Raw genomic sequence first — 25,137 nt, 5'->3', positions numbered from 1 at the left:
TCACAGTTAATCTAATTGTGATATTTGACCTTAATAATGTGGAGCCAGCAATAAACTTTTAAAATTATATTTAATATAAAATTGTCCAACATAGCAAGAGTAGTTAATATAAAGCCATATTCTTGTCTAAAGTTAGCCTTCCTATTAACACATGCACCACATCTACTTATATTCCTCTAGAATATAGAAACAGGCTTTCCTTTTGGTTCTGCCACAGCCATGAACATACTCAGGCTTCAGAAGAGACTTGTTTCCAGTGTCCTGTGCTCTGGCACAAAGGTCTGGTTCGATCTCAGTGAGAGCAATGAAATCACCAATTGCAGCTTCTGTTGGCAGGTCGGGATGCTGCTCCAGCACGGGCTGATCATGTGCAAGTCTGTGACTGTCCACTCCCAGGCTCAATGCAGGAAAACTACCTTGGTCTGCTGGGAGGGGAGGCATATGGGTATGTAAGCAAATGCTTCTGCCAGTGCTAGGGTGCCTGAGAAGGTACCCTGGACGAAGAGGGTGATAATCCTGCTGATTGGAACATACTTTGAATCGAAGAAGATTGACCACCACCTTATCACAGTCTGTACCTGAAGATGAAGGGGAATGTGTTTAAAAACAAGTAGATGCCCTTGAATACATCCATGAGCTGAAGGCAGAAAATATCCTCAAGAGACTTCTGGCTGACCAGGCTGAGGCCTACACGTCTCAGACCAAGGAAACGTGAAAGTGCCAAGGAGGAGGCCATCATTAAAATCCTGTCCAAGATAGAAGAGACCGGTAAATAAAAGTACCCTGTTGTGTCTGTACATAATGACCTCAGCAATTACATAAATCAGTCAATAAAAAATAAGTGATCATCTGCCGGCCCCATTCCGCGCCCCCCAGCCCCCCTACACACAAAAAAAACGAGAATATGGCGTGCTTTAACCTCTAGGGGATGTCTGTGATGGTTCATTAGTTGCTTTACAGGTACTAATTCTCTCCTTGACAGATGCTTAGGTTGTCACTGTGGATTGAATCCAATATGAGAGCAATCAAAAGAGCAAGGGCCAGGGCGTCGAGCCAGAGACTCATAGATTCTATTAGTGCACATGCTGTCTCTGCTATCCACGCCCTTTTGGCTAAGCTTTTATGTGTATACAAATCGCAGGCCTACTAATATGTTGATACTGATTTAATGTAGTGATGATCATTAGGAACTCGGAAGCTTTCACATGTAGATGCTAATAAGGTGCTGTTGCCAGAAGTGGGATTTAGAGTCCTAATTTACACACATGTGCACAGACACACAGTAACATATGAGTTTTCCATTCAAGAAGAACACAGGATAGAAGGGAACCAATTTTGAGCCATCTTGAGCCTTATTCAAAAAAACTGTCAGCAAGATATTCTCATAGAAAAAGTCAGAAGCTATGGTGGGGGTTAGATCACGGAAATTACCTCCCACAGGGGAAAATATGCCTCCTTCGGAACTTGGCCTATATTTCATGAGAAAACACCTTATTTGGTAAATACCATTGAAAACATTCAGAAATACAGTAGGAAATAGACATGTAATTGCAAGATCTAGTTGAAACCAAATTAGAGAGATTAAATAAGGACATTTCAAGGAATAAAAAAGATTCTAGATAATGGTATGATCAAGAGGCTACACAATCTTAGCATTCTGAAGTCATTAGCCAATAAGAAGAAAAAAAGAAAAACCTGTCTTTACAAGAAAATCATGATCAAAATATGAAGCAAACAAAAGTAGAGCATGGTTATTTAAATAAAAATAGTCTCTAAAAGGTAATTCCTTTGACATGATTTTGAAGTAACATCTTTTGATTCAGCCTTCCATTTCTCTATGGATTCAATTGCATGAAATAGTTATGTAAAGAAAAAGTTATATAACTAAAATCATTGTTTATAACTTTTTAAATTTTCTAAGTCAAACTACAGAAAAAACATAGAAGTTTTAATGTGTGTAATGAAACAATGTAAATAATAATCTTTTTCAATGACAAATCTTGTAAGTGATAAAATTTTATGATGGATATAGAGGGGAAAAATGGAGGAAAATCTAGGGGAGTTTATTTCTTAAACTGAATGTGTAGAAAGTCAAGATATTCTAACTTGATAAAACAAGAAATGGATTTAAGTATTACAATGAATCATAATCCTGGAAAGATGTAGCGGAGACACCAAAAGCATGGAATTCTAGTGTGTCTGGGTGGCTGTGACATAATATTGCCTCAGTAGCTGTCTGGTATGAGATATGCTATTCTTCTGCTTGTCCTGTCATACTGCTTTTTTTTTTTTTTTTTTTTTTACCTGCTCTTTTCCCTTTCAGAGAGGATAGGGAGTTTAGCTTTCTCATTTCTTGATTGCCCTTTTAGCCATTTGTCTGCACCACTGAATCTGATATCCTTATGACCCAGATATTTGCAAGTAGGGGTATTAAATGAATCCTAAATTACATATCCTGCAGAAAAAATTTCCCCTCCGATTCTAATATTTATTATTGGTCAGAAAAGTAACTTTTCAAAGTTATTAAGGACAAATTTTTGTTTCCTGATTATCTTGAAAGAGTAAGAGAAAGGTATTTAAGAACTTATATCTTTTTATTTTGATACTGATAGAAGCCCAGAGGAATAACCACAGTGTTTCCTTACTTTTGGTGAAATAGTTGAAACTGTAACAGGTCAAATCTTCAATCTTCACATATTCATCGAATGGAATGCATGTTTTAAAGGTATCCACTTAGGTGTCTGATTCCTTCTCGATTTAGGCGACAAAGGCCAGAGGCCTCAATTCCCTGATCACTTGCCAAGAGATTCTAGAATAATATCCAGGTCCCAATCTTTGAAGAGAAAGATAGTTATCAGTATGTTCCTTGGGTCAAAGAATACTAAGTGGGGATTTTAGGTTTTAATAGGTGGGGAGATAGTATAATAACATAAGTAAGCAGGGATACAAGGGATTTATCTTGGGCTCATTCTTTTGCAAAACTTATGGCACAATGGTTGCAAAAATTTTTGACATGATTAGGCATTTGTATAAGTATTTCATTTATTTTGGGAAATGCTAACCATGTATTCTTTTTGGCTGACTACTAGCCAGTAAAATTGATTCCTTCCCAAATTACAGATTGCATAAACCTTGCCACCCTCTCCACAGTAAAACAAAGGAATGATGTTACAAGGTCTTCGTTTTTCAATCAAATAATGTATGATAACTTGAATCAACATTGCATTCAAAGTATAAAGAATTCCAGATCTGTCAAATAGCATTGAGAGCAAGAAAATTTACCAGTGACATTTTAAATCACTACCAGGGCAGATTGCCAGTCTCTGTTATAGAAGAAAATTAACAGGGATATTTTGGCTGAAACAGTGAGGAGGGATGTTGAATTCTGTTGTATAGTGCAACAATATCCCACTTAGTTCCAGTTGGATGTATTTGGCAACTTCTCCCACGTGTGTTGGTTTAATACACTCTACCTCACACAGCCATCTGGTCTCTAGCATGAGAAAGGAGATAATTACCTACAATTTAAATATGTTCATTCTTTGTTGTCAGGCAGAGATCTTTGTGGACTCTTATGACTTGAAATCCCTTTGCCCTTCTTTTTACCCTGAATCTCACATGTCCTTTTATAATTCAAGCTGAGTAAGTGTGTGGGTGTATATGCGTGCATATTTTTGTGTGTCTGTAAAGGAAACTTGGGCTCATCTTTCCCAAGAAACGGAAATTTTATTTTGCATCGTTTAAGATTGTCCCATATGATATTGTCACAAATCTGTATGTGCAAAATGCACATACAGATAAATGCACATAATTGAATGATTTGAGACATTTTTCAATTTCTTCTTAAATTCCACCCTGATTCAAAAAGAGGAAACATTTCTGTAAAGCTTTTAAAGTTACCAGTAGACTTCTTCTCATATGTCTAACACACATAATGACAAATAAAAAGTTAAATATAAAAAAATCCATGGAAAAATTTTTGATGGGGTAATATAAGTTTATGTATTTTTGGTTTTACATATCCGAAGTAATCTCTTCAATTTAAAGGAAATTAAGAGGAAAAGTCTTTCATATTTACCCACATATTTACCTCTTCTGGAACTCTTTATTTCTTTGTGTGGATCCAAGTACCCACCATGTGCAGTTTGACTTCTACCTGAAAAACTTCCTTTAACATTTCTTATAGTGCAGGTCTGCTGATACATCCTCTCAGCTTATCTGAATACATCATTATTTAGCCTTAATGTTTTTAGTAGCACAGAAATATATTTATTGTTTAATAAAGTCACACACAGTATATGTTCCCATTTTTAAATTAGTTTATTGGGGTGACAATTGTTAGTAAAGTTACATAGGTTTCAGGTGTACAATTCTGTGATACATCATCTGTATATCACATTGTGTGTTCACCACCCAGAGGTGAATTCTCCTTCCATCACCATATATTATATTTGATCCCATTTGCCCTCATCTACCTACCACCGCCTATCCTCTTACCCTCTGGTAACCACTAAACTATTGTCTGTGTCTATGAGTTTTTGTTTCTTTATTTGTTTATCTTGTTCCTTTGTTTTCAGTTTTATATCCCACATATCATGATATCATATGGTAATATACTTTTTCTGTCTGACTTATTTTGTTTAACTTAATAATCTCAAGTTCCATCCATGTTGTCACAAATGGCACTATTTCATCTTTTCTCATGGCAGAATAGTATTCCATTGTGTATATATACTACATCTTTATCCAATCATCTATCGAAGGACACCCTGGTTTTCATGTCTTGGCCACCGTAAATAAAGCTACAGTGAACAGCGGAGCATGTATATCTTTACGGATAAATGCTTTTAGATTTTTTTGGTAAATACTCAGGAGAGAGGTTGCTGGGTCATATGATAATTCTATTCTTGGTTTTTTGAGGAACCTGCACACTACTTTCCATAGTGGCTCACCAATCTGCATTCCCACTAACAGTGTATGAGGTTTCCTTTTTTACTAAACCTATAAAGGTGCAGGAAAAGAAAATATAAAAATGTAATTGGAGTTATCTTTAGCTGAGGGGATTATAACTGACATTTTTGCTTTTCATCTAAATTGTTTCATTTTGCTATATTCTTTCATTATTGCGATAAATTATACATAACATAATATTGTCGTTTTTACTATGCATAAGTGTATAATTCAGTGGCATTAAATACAATCACAATGCTGTGTAACCTTCACCACTATTTATATCCAAATCATTTTCATCATCCCCAACAAAAACTCTGTACTTATTATATATTAACTTCCCTTCTCACTTTTCCCCAGCCCTGGGTAACTTCTATTTTATGTTCTATCTGTATGAATTTGCCTATTCTTGGCACTTCATATAAGTGGAATCATACAATATTTGTTCTTCTGTGTCAGGCCTATTTCATTAAGAATAATGTTCTCAAGGTCCATCCATGTTGTACCATCCATCAAAATTACATTCTTTTATACTAAGAAAAATATTTTCATGTTTTAATTTTTGAAACTTACATGTTCGTGGATATTCCAGTAATAACTAAAGAATAAAGTAACTGAAGATATTTTGTTAGGGTTCACAGGCAAAGTCTTTACTATCAGTCAAGCACATGTACGTATTTTTATGATTTAGTAAACACTGTTGTATTTATGTGGCTATGTAAAAAACAAACTCTGTCTTTGCATTCTTATCCACCTCTAATGCATACAATCTGAGATAGCCCCAGATTGGGAAATAACTTAAAAATGCTTCAGTTTTCTTACCAAATTTAGTAAATATTGGATGATTTTTTTTCTTATACACAAGGTTATTGTATAGCTACTATGTACTAGGTATTAACAGGTAAAAGTGTTATGAGCCACAAGGCATGCTCTCCAAATGCTTACTGTCTAGTAGAGGAAAGAGACAAATATGCAATTCTAACACAATGGAAAATCAGTGCTACAGTGGAGTCAGAAATGGCTGTGTGGTAGACAGCAGGGTATGACCAACTGGCAAAGGAAGAGGAAATACTTCCCAGAGAATTAACCCTTAAGCTGCATCAAGAAGGATAAATAGCATTTCTATAGTTGAATGAGAGAGAGGGCAGTTCTAGGCAGAGACTCACACATGCAAAACTATTAGCATAGTATGAAGAAAGGATGGTTACAAATTTAGCATAATAGGAGATAGAAATGTCTAGAAGCAAGGAATAGTACAGATTAGAGATCAATTTTCATTATCTTTCAAATGTTGAAGATAACTATAAACAATTACAAAACTTTTCTTAAAACTATCAAACAATATTAAATGATTTGAATTTAAAGAGTGATGCTTTATTTTAAGAATGCTTTACTCTAATACAAGTTGATAACTTTTGCTTTTAGTTTTTTGGTTCTCTTTGAAGGCAATGTGGTCTAATTTAAAACTATTAAGCTTTAGTGTTTTCACCTTTAATTCTATCACTAATTAGCTTGATGTCTTGGATAAGTAGCTGCAAACTTAGCAAGATGAACATAAACGTGACTCTGAAGATTACCCACTGTCACAAAGACAGTGTTTTCTTCTGCAAGTTTTACAGTTTTTATCTCTTCGATTTAGGTCTATGAACCATTTTAAGTTAACGTTTATATGATGTGAGGTAGGGAATCCAGCTTCATTTTATTATATGTGACTATCCCCTTGTCCAAAAGCCATTTGTAAAAAAGACTCTTCTGCTATTTAATTGACTTGACAACCTTGTTGAGAATCAATTGACCATAATATAAGGATTCTGGACTCTCCATTCTATCCTATTGGTCTAGATATCTATCCACACATCAATACTATACTGTCTTGATTTCTATAGCTCTGTAGTTAGTTATTTTTTATTTTTTATTTAAATTTATTGAGGTGACAATTGTTAGTAAAATTACATAGATTTCAGGTGTACAATTCTGTATTACATCATTTATAAATCCCATTGTGTGTTCACCACCCAGAGTCAGTTCTCCTTCCATCACCATATATTTGATCCCCCTTACCCTCATCTCCCACCCCCCACCCCCCTTACCCTCTAGTAACCACTGAACTATTGTTTGTGTCTATGAGTTTCTGTTTCTCATTGTAGTTAGTTTTGACATCCTATAGGATGATTAATTTTTGGTTTCAGTGATTGTCTCCATTGGTTTTTCTGGTTTTTATTCTATTTCTGCTCTAATCTTTTTTACTTCTTTCTACTTTGGTTTTCATTTTTCTTTTCTATTTTTAGTTTCCTAACATGAAAGGTTAGGTCAATAATTTGAGACTTTTTTTTAATAAAGGCATTTGCATCTATAAATATAAGCATTGATATGGCTACATCCAATAGGTATTGGTATGTTGTATTTTCATTTTAATTCATCTCAGACTACTTCCTAATTTCTCTTGTGATTATTCTTTGACCCATTGGTTATTTAGGAATGCAGTATTTAATTTCCATACATTCATAGAATATCCCAAATTCCTTCTATTTTATTTTAATTGTGGTTTGAAGAATATACTATTTATGATTTAAATATTTTTCAATTTAGGTTTGTTTTATGACTTATTCTGGAGGTCATGTGCACTGGAAAATAATGTGTAGTTTTAATTTTTTTTTGGTTGAGTGTTCTGTAGATGTCTGTTAGGTCTAATTGGTTCTTAAGGTTCAATTGTTCTATTTCTGTATCATTCTTCTGCCTAGTTCTTTGTACTATTGAAAGTGGGATTTTTGAAGTCATGTACTTTTGTTGTTGAAAACTGGATATTTAAAATGGAAGAACTCCAGATTTATTTCATTGCTTGCTTCTTGTGTTATTGTTGTTATTTGTTTAGTGAGTTTCTTGGACTAATTTCCAAAGTTTATGTTCTTTGTAATATGTGGACACCACTGTCTCTGCTAAATTAACTTTGTGTTCCCTAATGATTTCACAGAGGTTTCCTTGAGTTGATGGAACCAATAAGTCTCTCAACCTTTGCTGAAAGACTGTGTGTGTGCTGGTGCGTGCTTTAATGCCACTGAGAACGACTCATGGTAGGCTTTCTCAGCTGAGACAGTGGATGAGGAGGTCACTAGGTGAAAGAGAATGTGAGGGTTGGGCCCCAGATTGGTCTGAAATTCCATGAGGTCCACACTGAGGACACCATCCAAATGCAGGGAGGCAGTGATGGAGGACACAATCTGGCCAATGAGCCAGTTCTGGTTGGTATAGCTAGGGTGCTCAATTGTCCATGTAGTAATAGCTGAAATCATAAATGTCCTCATTAACTCCCATGAAGGCACCATCAAGTGCTTCAGAGTGGTGTGGTTGGTGAAGGTGGAGTCATAGGATTTTGCAACTACTGTGGACACTTGGGGGGCTGGGTAGATAGAAAACTCCAACTTTCATTTCTTGCCTTGTCAATAGAAAGCTGCTCTGTTGGTTGGGAAGCACGCACCATTTCTCAAAGGTATGGGAGATCAGGAAACACTGAAGCCAGGAGCACTGGTCAACTCTGCCTTACCTTTCAATTCCCGTTTGTGCAGAGCGTCACTGTCAACCAGTGGTCAGAAACTACAGCATTTTTAGGTCCTTCCTGGGCGTGTGCACTGCCCTGCACATGTACATAGCCTTCCACATGCCCACAAGAAGACGAAACTTTTCCAAGCTCATTTCTCAGATATTCCTTTTAAGGTTATTTTTTGTTGTTTTTTTGTTTTTGCCAGTGTCTTATTTGTCCTAACTGGTTTTGCTGCCTCAAGCAGCTGTGATATGAAACAATTGCTATTGATTATTTTCCCAAATGGCTTTAGGACTGGATTTTGCTCACTAAGTAAACCCTGAGTCAGGTCAAATAAGGACAAACCATGTGAAGGGGGATTTTCCAAGCTATTTCACACAGCTGAAATAATGGCAATTCACTGTGGATGGGATTTTTGGGGGGAGAATCTTATGTCCATTCTTCCTGATCCACTTGCTGCTAAAATACAGTTTTCGCACATGCTATGATCCCTAGGTTGCTGCATTTTGAAGTTCTGTAGAGCTGGGGAGAAAGGAATAGAAACAGTGCAATTTAAAACTCTACAAAATGTGTTCTCACTGAGATTGAGGTATTTCTCTTGAGTGGGCACTTTTGGGATTCTTGTAAGCCTTTGGATGATTTCCATAGATCTGAAAAAGTCCATTTTGACAATTTATTTTGCCCATTTTCTCATTGCTTTTATAAAGATGATTTTTGTATGTCCTTACTCCATTATTCTGGAAGTATTTCTTTTAACATAGATTTGTGAACATCTACTGTATACCAAGTGCTGTGCTATACACTGGGGATGCAGTGGGAAACACAAAGTCCCCGTATTTACCTTCCAATTGAATCAAATTACTTTGTGCTATGGAAACTGATATTGAACTCTGTTATTCCTCTTGATCCTGTAGGAGAGTAAGACACTATCTGAAAAATAACAAATACAACACTGGTTTGGTTGCATCTTGCTTTTTCTAGATTTATTCCCTTTCAAAAATACATTGATTTTTCTCACCATGGGCAAATGAATCTGTGCATTGTTCATTTCATTTCTACTTAATATCAGGAGCATATCTGCTTTGTTTATGACCTATCCCTGATGTCTAGTGATATCTAGCACAGTGCCGAGCACATAGAAGTAAATAAGTTCATTGAATGAATGCAAACACTATGTACGTTCAACAGAAAGAGATGGAGAAGAGAAGAGCTGAGGAACTAATAGTCTGATTCCTAGTGAAGCAACGCAAAGATGTTGAGATAGCAATATGCTTAATTATGGTTATTCTTGAGTTTTGAAGTGCATGCTATCCTGCTAGCAAAGGCCAGCCTTTTCTCTTTGAGATTCTTTGAGTGGTGGTAGCAGGTGTAGCGCAATTGAAGGGATACCATGTTCTCTGTTCCTGGTCATCGTTTAATTGAGAAGTTCATTCTAGGCTACAAATTAATTAGAAATTCCTCTCTGGCATGAATGAAGAAACCACTGAACAAGACCAAAAATAGTTCTGTTTCCTTTTATGCCACACAGATTAGAAATGCATTCTATCATGTCATTTTCCTAAGTATGTCAAATTAGTCCTCTAACTTCTTTCTCACTTTATTTAGCTCAATAAGAAGTCTCACATCCCTTTTCATTTACATGTGAATTTCTGTGGAATGAGACGTACACTTTTAAAATGCCAGGTTTAATAACATTCCATGCCTGTTATGCACATAATTATCAGTTTTGTAGCTTTGCCTCAATTGGTTGGGACTGAGTGAGCAAAGCACTCAGACTAACAGCTTATTATACTATCATTACCAAGTTATTTTCCTCTACCTCTGAGAGATCATAAACATACCAATTTTCTTTCCTTCTTTGTACTTTGTCTTTTAAAGGTAGCATATCTTTATAACTGCTATCCTGAGAGAACCATTTGCCTCCTGGGACGCTTATATCTATCATTCATGAAGGTACTGCTAAGTGATGAATACCCTTATGATATTCAAAGAGGAGGCATATATTTAGGTCATACATTTCCACAGAAGATGAATCAAAGTGCATTTTTTTACTTAAATGCCATTTTCCTTTGATTTTCTTTGAATAATCAACTAAGATTAAGATGTTTTTGCCAGCTAAAATTAGTCATACTTAAATGAGGCATAACTTCAAGTATGTTGAAATATCTGATTTTTACTCTGCTATGTGTAATGCATGATCGATCTTGTATGCTAGGTCAAAGACAAGGGCAGGAAACGGTGTAGAAGACAATTATAGAGGCGGCAACTTGAAGATTGGAAAGAACCACAATTGGGAATTGAGAAATTCTGGTATTGGAGTATGCAACTAAATTGGTATGATTTATAAATCATACCTGGTCATTTAATTGCTTTTACTTTTAACAACTTATTTGTAAAACATCAGGATTTGACTGAGGGATCACTAAACACGATTTTGTGCTATTATCTATAAGTCTGTTTTTATTTGGAGCCTTGGTTTACAGATTTTATATTTGTATATAAAAGATATAAAAGTCCGTTTGAATTTATATTTTTATTAGTATTCTGGAGATCAGAATACAAAGGGTTTATAACCATTTGTTTTTTGAATAACAGTTATCTACATGAATATCAATAAAATTTAAAATGATAATGATGAGCAAAAATCGTGAGGTTGAACAAAAAGCAGAACGACCAACTTGTAGAAGTATGAGTTCATGTGTGTAACACTGAAAAGTATATGAAAACATGAGAAACATCATATTTAGATTGTGCTAATCTGTGGTATGTAAAGAAAAGGAATGATGAATAAAACAAATCATGACAGTGATTACCTTTGTGGGAAAGAGGAGTGAGGAAGAAGGTTAGCTTCAGAAATGAACACATGAGCTTCTAAGGTATTGTGATGTTCTGATTCTTAAACCAGGTTGAGAATACAACCTGATGTTAATTTATTGTTATTGGTACTGACATATTACCTTTCCATTATATCTATTTTGTATTTTAGAAATATTTCATAATAGAACTCTAGAATTGGAATCTCTGCTGGTTGCAAAGGAAATTGCTACAACTAGTTTTAGAGCAATTTGGTAATATTTAGTAAAGTTGAAGATATATATAGTATGAAACAACAATTAGACTACAATGTGTATACTTTAGAACAGTGGTTTTCATCTAGGGTCAGTTTTTGTCCCCCAGGGGACATTTGGCAATGGGTGGAGACATTTTTTGCTTATCATAAAATGGGGCTACTATTGGCTTCTCATGATAGAGACCAGGAATGCTACTGTACATCCTACAATGCACAGGACAGTTTCCTCACCCCAAACTCCAACAACAAAGAATTATTTAGCCCAAAATGTCCACAGTGCCGAGGTTGAGAAACCTTGCCCTGGAGAATTTCACATTCGTGTAACAAGTAATTTAAACTTTTTTTGTTATTAATACTTATTTGCTTATCTAAATGATGAAGTCCAGGGAGCTCACTTTCTTATCCACAAAACCTAGCACAGTGTTTGGCCTACAGAAGGGTAAGTGTTCAATACATGCAAATAATCAGTCAAATCAGACCATTCCAAGGCATTTCCGTTACCAAAATGACTTCCATTTGATACATGCACCAAATTTTAATGAGAGTTTAACAACTCTAAAACGGTCATATTCTACTACCCAGAGTGGGGAATATTAAGTTACAAATACAGAAAATCTTTTTTACTAACAACGAAGGCCAGAAAATCATATGGCCTATTAGACTCTGTATTTGTACCATGTATTTCCACTTTAGTAACTGCTGTGTGTTTTCCTTGAACAGAAAGACTGAAACTGAGCCCACCAATATGAATACCATTACCTCAACTGACATCTTTTAACAGATCATGAGTGGGATTTTAACTGATCCATGTGTCTCTGGCTTGTGTCATAACAAACAAAAATGAATTTTCTATAAAAAGGCTTTATTACTTATATATATAAAAAAATGAATGTCTTACGCAATGAGACTTCAGACAGCTTTTTACCTCACTGGTATTTTAGGAGAAACTCAGAGGACAGGATGGAATTGTGTAATATGGCAGCAGTTAAAACACATTTTTGTTGTTATTAAGACATATACATAGGAAAATGTGAAAGGAAAAAAAGCGGCTTTTCCTTAACATCTCCTCCATCTTACCCACTCACCCTATTACCACTTCAGGGATACGTCTTGTATACTCAGGCCAGTTTAAATTAAACACATCAATCATCCATCCTAAGGCTCAAGAATGACCTAATGCTGTGATAAATGACTCCTGTGACTTAGCCTCTTAGGCTTTGCTTCTTATAAGATTTGTCACCCATGTGAATTTGTTTCCTAGACTGAGGCAGTCAGTCTGATGCAAAGTTGGAACAGACAGTCGCCTTTTGTTGCTCAGAATATCTCCAGAGTGGCTTGCTATCGTGCCTGGCATTCCCACAGTCAGGATTATTTCTTGGAACTAAGACATTCTCAACAGAAGGTCCCTGTTTTGATTTAAATGCATTTTCGTGGAGGGGTGCTAAGATAAATAGCCAATCATAAAAAATAAATGAACGCTAAGGTGCCTTTCAGTGAGCGAAGTCCTGAAGAACTAAAGCCAAGGCAGGTGCATTTTGATGGCAGGGTTGATAAAGCCATCTGAAGCATGAGGTCACAATTCTGATCTGTTAACACCCTAAAACAAAAGAGGAAATTGGAGGTCGCTGAGAACCTAATGGTGGGTGTATACAGAAAAGAGAAGGTTGGTTTTGAGATTGGGCGGGGCGGAGGGGTGGTCCCAGGCAAAAAAGTTCTTCTTAAGACTGGTTTTATTTTAATATGCTAAATTACTGCAAAGATATTAACCGTGTTTTTTCCCCCAATCAAGATGCAGATAATATGTATATGTTTTAAAGTGAGATGACCTGAGACTAGATAAAAACAGAATGTTGCTTTTTAAAATAATTTACTTGTAAAAAGGATTTAAAGGGATTTTTAGAAATAGGATAGACATGGTAATTATAAGTCTTGTACAATCTGACTGGTTCAACTTGCATACATAGCTGAACAAAGGATGAAGTGAACTCACTTAGATGAATGGCTTGGGACTCATACCCAATCCCAGTGGAAGCATGGAGTATCTGAACATGTCTTTTTTTTTTTTTAATCTATTTGTTTTGGGTAAGGGAAAATTAATATATAATTTTCTTTACTAGTGTCAATCGTGCTTTGTCTGAAATAAAAAACAAAACTGTGCTGAAATGCTACCTAAGAAAATGGTGAGCTGCTTTAATGCAGCTAAAAAAGAGAGAAAGCCCAGGAAGGAAGCTTGGGATGTGCCTGTAGGTGTTGAATACAGTTATTTTGCAAACATTTGGAATCTTTCCCAGCTTAGTTAATGAGGTAGCCATTTGCTTGACTGAATGGTCTTTGAAAAACCTTCTGTTTAGTGAAAGACATTTCTTGCTGCTGCCAGGTAATTCTTATCACCAAGTGTGTTTGGAGACAACAAATCCAGTTTGGGTGGCTGGAAGGAGAGAGTTTCTTTAATCATCTAAATTGACTTTCTTTTTTTCCCCCTCATCAATCTATATAAAAGATGGGCACAAAAGAGGACCACAGACCAGTCTTCAGAAGTATCCATTTTTTATTCTACTGTAAGCATTTTCCAAGCAGCTTTTTTAGCAACATGTCGAGTTTTATCAATCATTCTCTTAACCAAGCTTGTCAACTGCCAAGCCTCAGAGCCAGTATCTTCCACCTGGCCTGATTTTAATATCTTTTCACTTGCAGACTTCAGTCCTGCCTGACTGCAGTTATTTCTCAAAACTGCTGTTAAATCAGTTTGACCTCTGCTTTAACCTTGCCACCTGCCTCCTCTGCACTAAATAGTGACTTTCCAAATGTCCTATAAATTTGTCCAGGATTCTACTTTAAATCTATTTATCCAAGTGTCCAAGCTTCTTCCAATCTCCTTGCTGTTTGCTTTCAATTAGCTCAGTCAAATTTCTAGCTTTCCTCCTAGAACACTGCTTCTCAAGCTTGCCAAACCCTCTGCCTTCTACAACTTAAATAGCTAATCTCCCAGCCTCAAGAATGTTTTCTCCAACCAATTAAAAGTATAATAATCATTTCCTAAGGCAACTTCCAAAAGTTTTAAATTAGCAATTATTGTACCTGTGTACACATAGAAAACATTCTAATTATATTTGCGTGCATCAGGTTCAGATTTCTGTTTATAACATTTAACCAAGTATTATAATTTTATATTTCTATAGTTTTATTTAATCGCTATTTTGCTTTTTCATACTATAATATCCATCCAAGTCCACGGTCCTCAGGACCACCCTGGAATCTGCCACCCTAAGAAGGAAGAGTAGAGGAAAATCTTCTGGTTGATTTTAAATGCAAAAGTTAGAGTACAGAGAGAAAAGGTGAATTATATTAAATTGAGAAATGTAAAATGGTGTAGCCATTGTAGAAAACATTTTGGCAGTTCCTCAAAATGTTATATATAGAGTTACCTTATGATCTAGCATCTGCATTCCTATGTATAACGAAGAAAAATAAAAACATATCCACATAAAAACTTATACACAAATGTTCATAACAACATTACTCATAGTAGACCAAAAAGTGGCAACAGCTCAAACATCCATCAACAGATGAATGGATAAACACAATGTTGCATTGATACAATAAAATATTATTCAGCTATAAAAGGAATGAAGAATTGATACATATGAAGTGTGGATGAACCTGAAAGCATAATATTAAGGGAAAGAAGCCAGATACAAAGGCACCATATTGTATGATTCCATTTATATAAAATGTCCAGAATAGGCAAATTCATAGACACGGAAAGTAGATTAGTGATTACCTAGGGCTGGGGAGTGACTGCTAGTGGGTTGGGAAACTTCTATAATTGGATTGTGATGATGTTTGCACAAAACTATGTGAATATACTAGAAACAATTGTATTGTACATATGTAAATTGTATCTTTAATTTTTTTTATTTTTATAATGTCTTTATCTGGTTTTCGTATCAGGGTAATGCTGGCTTCATGAAATGAGTTTGGAAATGTTCCTTTCTCTTTTTTAAAATTTTTTGAAATACTTTAGGAAGGGTGAGTATTAATTCTTTGAATGTTTGGTAGAATTCACCAGTGAAGCCATCTGGTTCTGAATTTCTATTTGCTGAGAGTTGTTAAATTACTGCTTCAATTTTATTGCTAGCAATTGGTCTGCTTAAATTTTCTATTTCTTGTTCAGTCTTGGAAAGTTATATACTTCTAGAAATTTATCCATTTCTTTTAGATTGTTGAATTTATTGATGTATAATTGTTCATATTATTCTTTAATAATTCTTTGTATTTCTGTGGTGTCAGTTTAATGCTTCCTCTTTCATTTATGGTTTTATTTATTCAGGTTCTTTCTCTTTTTTTCTTGATGATTTTGGCTAAAGTTTGTCTATGTTATCTTTTCAAACAACCAGCTCTTAGTTTTATTGATCTTTTCCATTTTTAAAATTTCTATTTCTGCTGTGATCTTAACTATTTTTTTACACTTCTGTTTATTTTGGATTTTGTTTGTTCTTTCTTTTTCCCCCAAGGTTTTTGTTTGTTTGTTCTTTCTCTATTTCCTTTAGGTATAGGATTCAATTGTTTACTTAGGATTTTTCTTGTTTCTTGAGATAGGCTTCTGTAGCTATGAACCTCTCTTTTAGAAATGCATTTGCTGTATCCCATACATTTTGAAAAGTTGTGTTTCCATTTTTATTTGTTTTAAGATTTTGATGTCTTATTTGATTTCCTCTTTGATCCATTGGTTGTTTGGTATCATGTTGTTTAGTTGCCACATATTTTGTGTTTTTTTCCGTTGTTTTCTATTTTCTGATTTCTAGTTTCATGTCATTGTGATTGGAAAGGATGCTTGATATGGTTTGTATTTTTGAATTCATTAAGGCTTGTTTCATGGCCTAATATGTGATTTATCCTGGAGAATGTTACATGTGCACTTGGAAAAAAATGTGTCTTCTCCAGTTTTTGGACAAAATGTTGTATAAATGTCTGTGGTGTATGAATTATAACTCAGTAAAACTGTTAAAAAATGAGAGAAGGGGAGGTTGAAGATACAGAGAATTAGGAAATGATTCTTGAGAAAGTAAGGGGGATGGAGCCAAAGCACACACAGGGGTGCTGTGTGACATTTTTTTTTTTTCCTGAAGTGAAGTCCACATAACATAAAATTAATCATTTCATAGTGGACACTTCAGGGGCATTTAGTACTTTCACTGTGTTGTGCAACTACCAACTCTATCTAGTTTCAAAACATTTCATCTCCCCAAAAGGAAACCGTGTACATATCATGTAATTGTTCCCAATTCCTCTCTCCCCATATGCCCTGACAACCATTAATCTGCTTTCTGTCTCTATGGGTTTACTTATTCTGGAACTTACATATATTCATACAATATGTGACCTTTTGTGTCTACTTTTTGTTTATGGATTCATCCATTGATGGACAAACATTTGGGTTTCCAACTTTTCACTATTGTGAATGTTGCATCTATGAACATTCATATGTATACAGTTGAGTACCTGTTTCAACCTGTTTTTAATTATGTTGGGTAAATACCTAGGGGAAGAATGGTGAGGTCACACATTCTATATTTAAGCTTTTGAGGAACTGCCACATTTCCCACAGTGGCTGAATCATTTTACATTCCCAGCAACAAAGTTTGAGATTCAAATTTCTCCACATCTTCACCAATATGTGTTACTTTTCGGTTAAACTGTATCCACCTTAGTGGATACAACTGTTCATAGTTGTTTTGATTTTCATTTCTCTAATTACTAATGATGTTAAGCACCTTTTCTTGTTTCCTTGGCCATTTATGTATGTATCTTCTTTGGAGAAATGTTTATTCAAGTCTATCTTGATATTTTTAATTGGTTTCTCTTTGCTGATGAGTTTTAAGAGTTCTTTATGTATTCTGGATACTAGAGCCTTATTTGATGTATGATTTACGAATACCATGGTACCTCAGTTTTTGAACATAATCTGTTCCGGAAAACCGTTTGAGTTCCAAAATGTTAGAAACTGAGACACAGTTTCCCCGTAGAAAGTAATGCAAAATGGATTAATCAGTTCCAGACCTTTAAAATCAATCCCCAAAACTGCAAATTTAGCATGAATTTTACTATCTAATGATACCATAGATCCATAAAATTTACAGCGTTCGGCATTTGTAAACCAAAATGTTCACCAACGGAGACATTCGAAAATCGAGGTACCACTGTATTTTCTCTGCTGTTTGTGTTTTATAGAGAAGACATGCTTAATCTAGTTTAGTGAGAAAATGTACGATGGATGGGTTAGAAAAAATTTGTAATTGAAAACTACATGATTCTTTATTTTCCAGAGATAGACGTAGATTGAATAGATATAACTACATTTATTCAGAACGTCATGTGTCCTGTGGGATTAGGGATTTGTTTCATAAACATTAAAAGACTCTAAGTGTCCCATATTAAGATGGAAATTGTGGTTCATTGGTCCTTCATGCAAAGTAATGGAATTATTTACAAAACCATGTTCCACTTCAGTTGGTCATTTTCTTTAGAAGTACTTGAGCCCTTCTGGATCACCTTACACTTAACAACTATCATTGGATTATAGCTTTGACATGCATTCTTTCCCAAGAAAAAAATGAATTGTTTCCCAAGGCAAGTCAACTCTTCTCCACTGCCCCTGGATATCCATTAGTTTTCTAAGTATGGATTCCTGATGTCATTATACTATGATAATTCTGAGATATTGTATGAAGAAAATATTAAAAAATAATCAGATTGCAGACATTGTACAAAGTGCCACTTTTTCCATTTTTAAACAGGCAGAGAATCAATAATTTATGACTGCCTGTCTCTGTTTCACCTTGAGGAATTTATGAGAGCAAGGCAACTTTTTTGTTTTAGAAAAAGAAGTTTAGATCAATGAAGGTTAAAAGTTCAACAGGATAAGGAGTTCATTGAATCCCTGAAGCACCACACTGACATTCCAAGACAGAGCTAGTAAAGGTCTCCCTTTCTTGATGTCACTTTCAAAAGAATGGATTATCAAAATGTCACTTATTTGGCATATGCAGCTCTACTCTGTATCCATCTATAAGTCTCATAGGACTCTGTGGAGATTTATAACTGGATTCCCATGTATTCCAGTGGCTGTTTACCTCAGAGGAGGTCAGCCAAATACATTACAAACTGTCACTGACTGACTGCAATAACAGACCAGCTGTTCAAATTTTTTCTTTCAGTGGTATTTGCCATAATGTGCACACATACTCACTAAACACACATACAGTAGACCTAAGTTGATTTTCCAAGTTCAGTTGATCCTGATCAAGCAGGTGGTCTAAGAAGCTTTGGTTCTTACTTTGGAAGCCTTGGGTCAAATGAATATTGCTGTATTTTTTTTCTCTCTCTCCAATATGAAGATTATAAAAATCTCAAAATCCCAGAATTTCAATGAATTCTAGCAAACATACAGTTTGATGATTTTGTTTTCTAGCTGATTCTTGAATATTCAGTAGAGAAACTTACTATTTCCTGGGAGAAATAAGTTTTTAGCCTCTCCAAATGCATTTATGCGTACACACACACACACACACACACACACACACACACACACACTTGTGCTCACATGTGCTCTAAGAAATTTGCTTAATAAAAGGAATTCATTTCTAAGCAGTCTAGTGTCAGAATCTACTCTCTTAACTATGATGCTTCTCAATGTACCTTAATTCAGCCATTTGCCTGATGTTGTTTTTTTTTTGAAAACCACATAATAGGTTTCCTCAAAAAAGGGGAAAAATCCCCACCCTTATAGAGATCAATGAGATAGAAACTCTTTCTTTAAAAAAAATAATTTTTTTTTATGAGAGACTTCGGTAGAGTTTTTCCCTTCACAAATGAAATGACATTTCATAACCATTCTACCAATTATGGTATTGTAGGGGAATGACTTACATACTAATTCTTAAAACATGGTCACTATTAAAAGAGCATTCCAGAGAAGTAACTCTTCCATATAAAATATTGCCTTAGATACTGAAAGCTATTCTTTAAAATGTGCAAGAGGATTTCAGTTGTTATACAATTTATTGAAAGAGAGGTATACTCTTATTATAATCTCACACTAACCTCTGTAAACCCCAAGAAGAAACATGTCTGTCAAAATGGACTTCTCATGGTTAACTGGGTCCAAATTTATAACCAGAGTCTAGTGGCCAAAGCTAACAGAGGCCTCTCAAACACTCTGCATTTGGGGAAAAGCCACAGACTGAGCTTTCAATCTCCTGTACTGTGCCCCTGCCTGTTGACCTAATCTGAGCCAACAACTGCGTGGTAGTTCCTGGTTTCATCTTTCAACCAATGGTCTGAGACCTGCCCCCTACAGTCAGGACTGTACAAATTGTATCCTCGTTTGTATCCATACCAACCATTCAGAACTCTATGATTTGAAAACCTCATTTGCATGAAATTAACCAAAACGAAAACCATGGGCAGGAACTTTGTCTATAAAAACCGTCCTCCCCTTTGTCTCAGCAGAGCACAATTTATGTTGCTTCCTGAATCTGTGTCTCCTGGGCTGTAGCTCTTGTTTTTTTTTTGTTTTGTTTTGTTTTGTTTTGTGTGTGTGTGTGTGTGTGTGTGTGTGTGTGTGTGTGTGTTGCAAATGAGTGTGTTTTTTTTTTTTCCCCTTATATTTTACAATTAATTTTGGTCGACACCTCTCATTTATTTTAGTGCTCTGGATTTTCTAGCTCTGAAACAGGAGATAAAAAGTCAAAGATTGCAGTATTGGAAGAAGATTACCTTTTTCTGCTCAACGTTATTTCCTTAACTGTTCGGATTGCTCTCACTCCTTATCTCTTCTGAGACCTTCTATCATCATGAATTTTTCCCCACCCCCTTTTCTTTACCGCCCTTCCACATTCATAGCTTCCCCCATCATATAAATATGTTTAGTTCTATCACATCTTAGAAGAAATGTCTTCCTTTACCCAGTAATTTTTTCAGCAGTTGCCTGACATCATTTCTTCTTTTAACATCCATTTGGCAAAAGTGTGGTCTAAATTTGCTATTTCATTGTCCTTTCCACTCTTTCTTTTCTCAACTAACTACTAATAGGCTTATGCCATTACTATTTCACTAAGAATCCACATTACTTACCAATGGCTTTCTTATTGCCAAATACCATTGGTTCTTTTCAGTCCTGTCTTACTTAACTTACCCTGACCATACACACTTTCAAAACCTTTCTTTACTTAGTTTCTTCAAAAATTCATTTCTCTACTTCTTAGTTTTCCAATTCTTAATTTTCCTTACAGTGCCTTTCTCTGTTCCATAGATGTTAGTGTTCTACAGAATTTTGTCCTGCATTCTCCTAATTCTACAAACTCTTAGTCATTGAACCATCTAGAATAATGAAATGATCTCTTACCCAAAGACTCTTAAACCTATAAATTCCATAGCTTTTAAAAATACTATATTTGTATGTTACCTTAGGTTGCCTGAAGTTTTCCAGGTTTTCTTTCATCCTATTTAAAATCTTTTTAACTATAGGCTGCTCTTTCATTCTGTTTGACTTCAGGAAGCCCATAAAACCACAGGTATTCCTCAGAAGAAACTTAAATTGATACTCATTATTTCTTGTTTGGAACTTCTGCTTCGTTACCTTTTGCCACCAAATCATCACATTTGTGTATTTCTCAGCTGTGTTCAGGCCCCTTTATACTTGTCATTTACCCTGCTTTTCACTAACGCTGACCTACTGGCTATTCCTATCCTCAGGCCTGGGTAGGCAGCCACCATCTTGCTGAGACCCACTTATCCTTTTAAGTTCTTGCTTCATTGACTGTTAAAAAAAAGCTAAAAGTTTCCTAGCATCAAAATCTTTGTTTAGGGCAATATATGAGAAAGTCTTCTGGTTTAGTATTCGAAGCATTTCATGTCTTTTTCTCAACGTCTGTCTTCCAGACTAGGCCCTAAGCCTGAGACTTAAACTTTGCACATATAAAATACCCAAGTGAAATACTCCTATTCAAAAGAAAATTCTTCACCAGTGTTATATTCTGGCTCTATACCTTAAAATGTGAAAAAAAAAAAAAAAAGTATAGATTTTCATCTAGTGCCATCTATTTCCTCACTTCACTCAGGGATGACATTCGGGTTGTATGTACCTTAACAACATACTAGTTGCAAAAAATTTTAAATACTTCCATACCAGTTAGTGAATAGTTACTGCCTAAGCCCTACCACATGCTTTCCCCACATTGTGTCACCCAAATCTTCCTACAACTGAGCAATGAAAGACCTGACACGACACAATAGGGTGGCTCCAGGACTTTGCACTTACATCTCTTCCTCAGTTGGCCTCAGCTAATGTTCCTGTTGAACTGGTTGTTAAATATTTTGAAAATCATCACCAAATATGCACATTTCTGATTGTGATGTTGAGATTTATAAGATTTAGTTGGTGTCAGTCATGTGGGATTTGCTAGAATGGACCTGGCTCATAGAAACGTGTTTTAAGAAGAGAAAGAATGAAAGGGTGAAGGACAAGAAAGCTTTGATTCCTGGGTGACCACCTGGTCACCACCTGGTCACCCATGGTATGGGAGTAGCAGCTGTGCCACCCTCAGTTACTAAAGGTAAAAACTACCAGTGGAGTTTAGAGATGGGTCCAACTCCTGGGCAGTTGTTTCACTTAATGCATAAAGAAATGCAAACCAGTAAGAAAAATGTGAAATACACAATCCCTTGGTACTGTTGTCTGTAAAAACCTAATGAAAATAAAAGAGACTGCTAGGTTGGACCTTGATGTTAGACCACGTTCAGATTTCAGTCAGTCTAACCTTCTGCCATTAGCTTCAAAGCCTCCTAGAAAGGGAAACATTATGCAGGGCCAGCAGAAAGTACCTCTAAGACCTCTGTTTGCCAAGAAGGTAGTTAACGTAGGGGGTATGGCAAAACCAAGAAACCATTGAATCAAGAGGATATAGCATGAAGGAACTGGCTCATTTTGCAGACCAGTATCAATAAGTCCCTAAAGAATCTTTATTAAAATGGATTATGAGAATGTTATCAAACGAGACTCTGATACTGAGTTGACTTTCAGGAGACATGAGGCACTGCTCAAATCTGTCTCCATGATCTGGGGTTTAAGGTAGGTTTTTAAAGGGCTAGGGGGGACAGGTATATGGAAATGCTGGAGAGACAGGTTTTAATTGGAGGACCTTGGAACTTGACCATTATGGTAAGGGGCTTCAGCACCAGATCTTTCTGGACAGCGGACACTTTTCTTCTAGAAGGGTTCCCGTGTTCGATTTCTGGTTATGTCCCGGTCTTTGGTTCCATGGTGGGGGGAGACTTTGGGTTTGGGTTCAGCTGGATGTCAAAATTCTCTCCTCTGTGCCTGCTTTGGCTGCATAATTTTTGGTTTTTGTCTGTTGTCTCTGAAAAGCAACTCAGTGTCCGTGTCTTTTTAAAAACAAGACAGGAATATTTTAGGCTGATTCTGCAGTTACAAGAGTAACCAGTTTGGGGGCTATCTTTGGTTTTGAATGCTACAGACTGAAAGAGCACGTTTGTTCACTATTGAACACTCACAGATGGCAATATGTGATCCAGACACACAGGAGATTATTCCAGAGGGTATAGACAACCTGGTGAACTGGATAAAATCCACTGTAAGATCTGCTTACCTTGAGAAGTGGGGCTGTCCTTCTCCCTGTGTGAATACCAAATGGAACACCTCAGATGAAGCAGCTGATATGCTTCACATGCTAGCCATGTGGGACTGGCTTTATGATGACCAGGATATTCACCTGCTGAATATGCTCATTTCTCAGGTTATGGTAAATGTTGTGATTAAGGGGGTCTCTGTTGCATGGGTGCCAAACTCCAACAACAGTTGCAGAGACTTAACAGATTTGCTGTCTCAGTTTCCCTTCAGGGGGCTAATAAAAACATTAGGTTAATAAGAGAATGGGGAGAGGCCCAGGGGAGAGTCAAGGAACTCTTCCCAACAAGGTGGACATTTTTAAAGGTTACTGAGAAATAAGGTGAATAAAGCAAATATTGAAAGGAGCAGAGCAAAGAGAAAACATAAAGGGAAGAGTCACGGGACTGGTCCCAGCAATGTGGAAATCTTTAGGTGGTTATCAAGAAATGAACCATCCTTTTCTTGGGGTTGCGCTACTGTCCAATGAACGAGAAGTGAGGACAGTACTGCTAACGCCTAAACAACACGCTCGCATCAGTTAGAGCTCTGCTTTATCTTGGTGCAATTTTTGGAAAAAACAAAAACCCCTTTTTCCACGATTTAAAAAAAAAAAAAAAAAAAAAAAAGAAATGGAATGAATAAACTGAACATTGGTGGGGTTAAAACGAGTTGAGCAGGCTAAAGGGACCTTGTGCTGGTCCCCCAACATTAAAATGTTTCAAAGAAGTCTGCTATATTTACTAAACTTCTGTTTGGTAAAAATTTAAAAGCTTGGAGGCAAAAACTGCAATGAGAAACCCAACCAGCAATCACTTAGAGCAGCAGTTAGGCCAGTTAATAAAGTTAAAGATCCAGCAAAGGGCCAGAGTTCCTTGACTCAACCCCTCATGGGCACCCAAAGCCTTTTGCACACAGAGGGTAGAATGGTCAGGGGGTGGAAAAGGGGAGGACTCCTTGGCATGGGATTTCTGTTCACTGTAAAACCAAGTCTTAATGGAGGCTATAGTTAGGAACATAAGAGTTAATGGAATTAAGGTCAAAGCTGGAAGAAGAATCAGTGTTTTTGTAACAGGCATTCTGTGAAGAGGTTGTATCTGTTTTACCTGATTGTATTAAGGGGAGGGAAATTGCGTCTGAGTGGGAACATTTCCCCCATCCACTATTGTAAAACAGAGGCATGTAAATCTGTTCCTCAAGCGATATTAACTGGACAGGCTAAATGGGAACCAGTAAAATTGCCTGAGCTCACACAATGTGGTACAGAAGCTGGAATGCTGGTAGGGAGACAGTCTCTGTGTGATGGCCCTTTGTGGGACATAGACTGGGGCTTATGGCAAAAGCCTGTGAGCACCTCTCAGTGATGACTACTGGGCTTTTGGACTAGAGGACTGAAATGTCTAATGGGGGTGATAGTGCCCAGAAAAGTTCCACTGTAAAATGAAAATGGCTTATACAGGATCGTCGTTCCTGGGGAATACAAGGAGGAGATACGAGCAGGGAGCTTCTTTTCCTCAAGGACTGAGAACTGTGTGAAGAGCTGCCCTGTAAAGAACCCTCAACTGACTAACAAAGAGCTGCTGGACTTGTGAACAGCAGTTCCAAGGTGAATGGGTAACAGCCTACTTGGAAGGCCACCACTCTGATTCAAGAAGGTGAAAAACACATCAGCTCGTTTGGGCTGAATTGCATCCTTTTTCCTGGTGGTGATGGAAGGGTTGAGTAATGGTAAAAAAACACCTATGTTTAGGTTTTTACTGGCTCATGGGCAGTGGCCTGGCTGTATAGTCAGACAGGAGCACAATGGAAACTTGCCCTGCTAAAGGGATACCCGAATAGAACTGCCCTACTGAAATTTGAAGAGTGAACATATTGATGCTCATCAGAAGAATG

The 25,137-nt window shown here is 36.3% G+C and overlaps 1 non-coding gene and 1 pseudogene across 1 annotated transcript; both read left to right on the top strand.

The window, feature by feature from the left end:
* Positions 1-219: 219 nt before the first annotated feature.
* LOC109445538 (large ribosomal subunit protein eL19) lies at positions 220-776 on the top strand (annotated as a pseudogene).
* A 22,921-nt stretch (positions 777-23,697) lies between these two features.
* LOC141570933 (U4atac minor spliceosomal RNA) lies at positions 23,698-23,823 on the top strand. The gene has a single exon (XR_012495375.1). It is a non-coding gene; the product is annotated as a U4atac minor spliceosomal RNA (small nuclear RNA).
* Positions 23,824-25,137: the final 1,314 nt, after the last annotated feature.

Source organism: Rhinolophus sinicus, linkage group LG03 (assembly GCF_036562045.2).
Source record: "Rhinolophus sinicus isolate RSC01 linkage group LG03, ASM3656204v1, whole genome shotgun sequence".
Taxonomy (NCBI): Eukaryota; Metazoa; Chordata; class Mammalia; order Chiroptera; family Rhinolophidae; genus Rhinolophus; species Rhinolophus sinicus.
The sequence above is the reverse complement of the archived record's forward strand: the minus strand, read 5'-3'. Positions and strand labels throughout refer to the sequence as shown.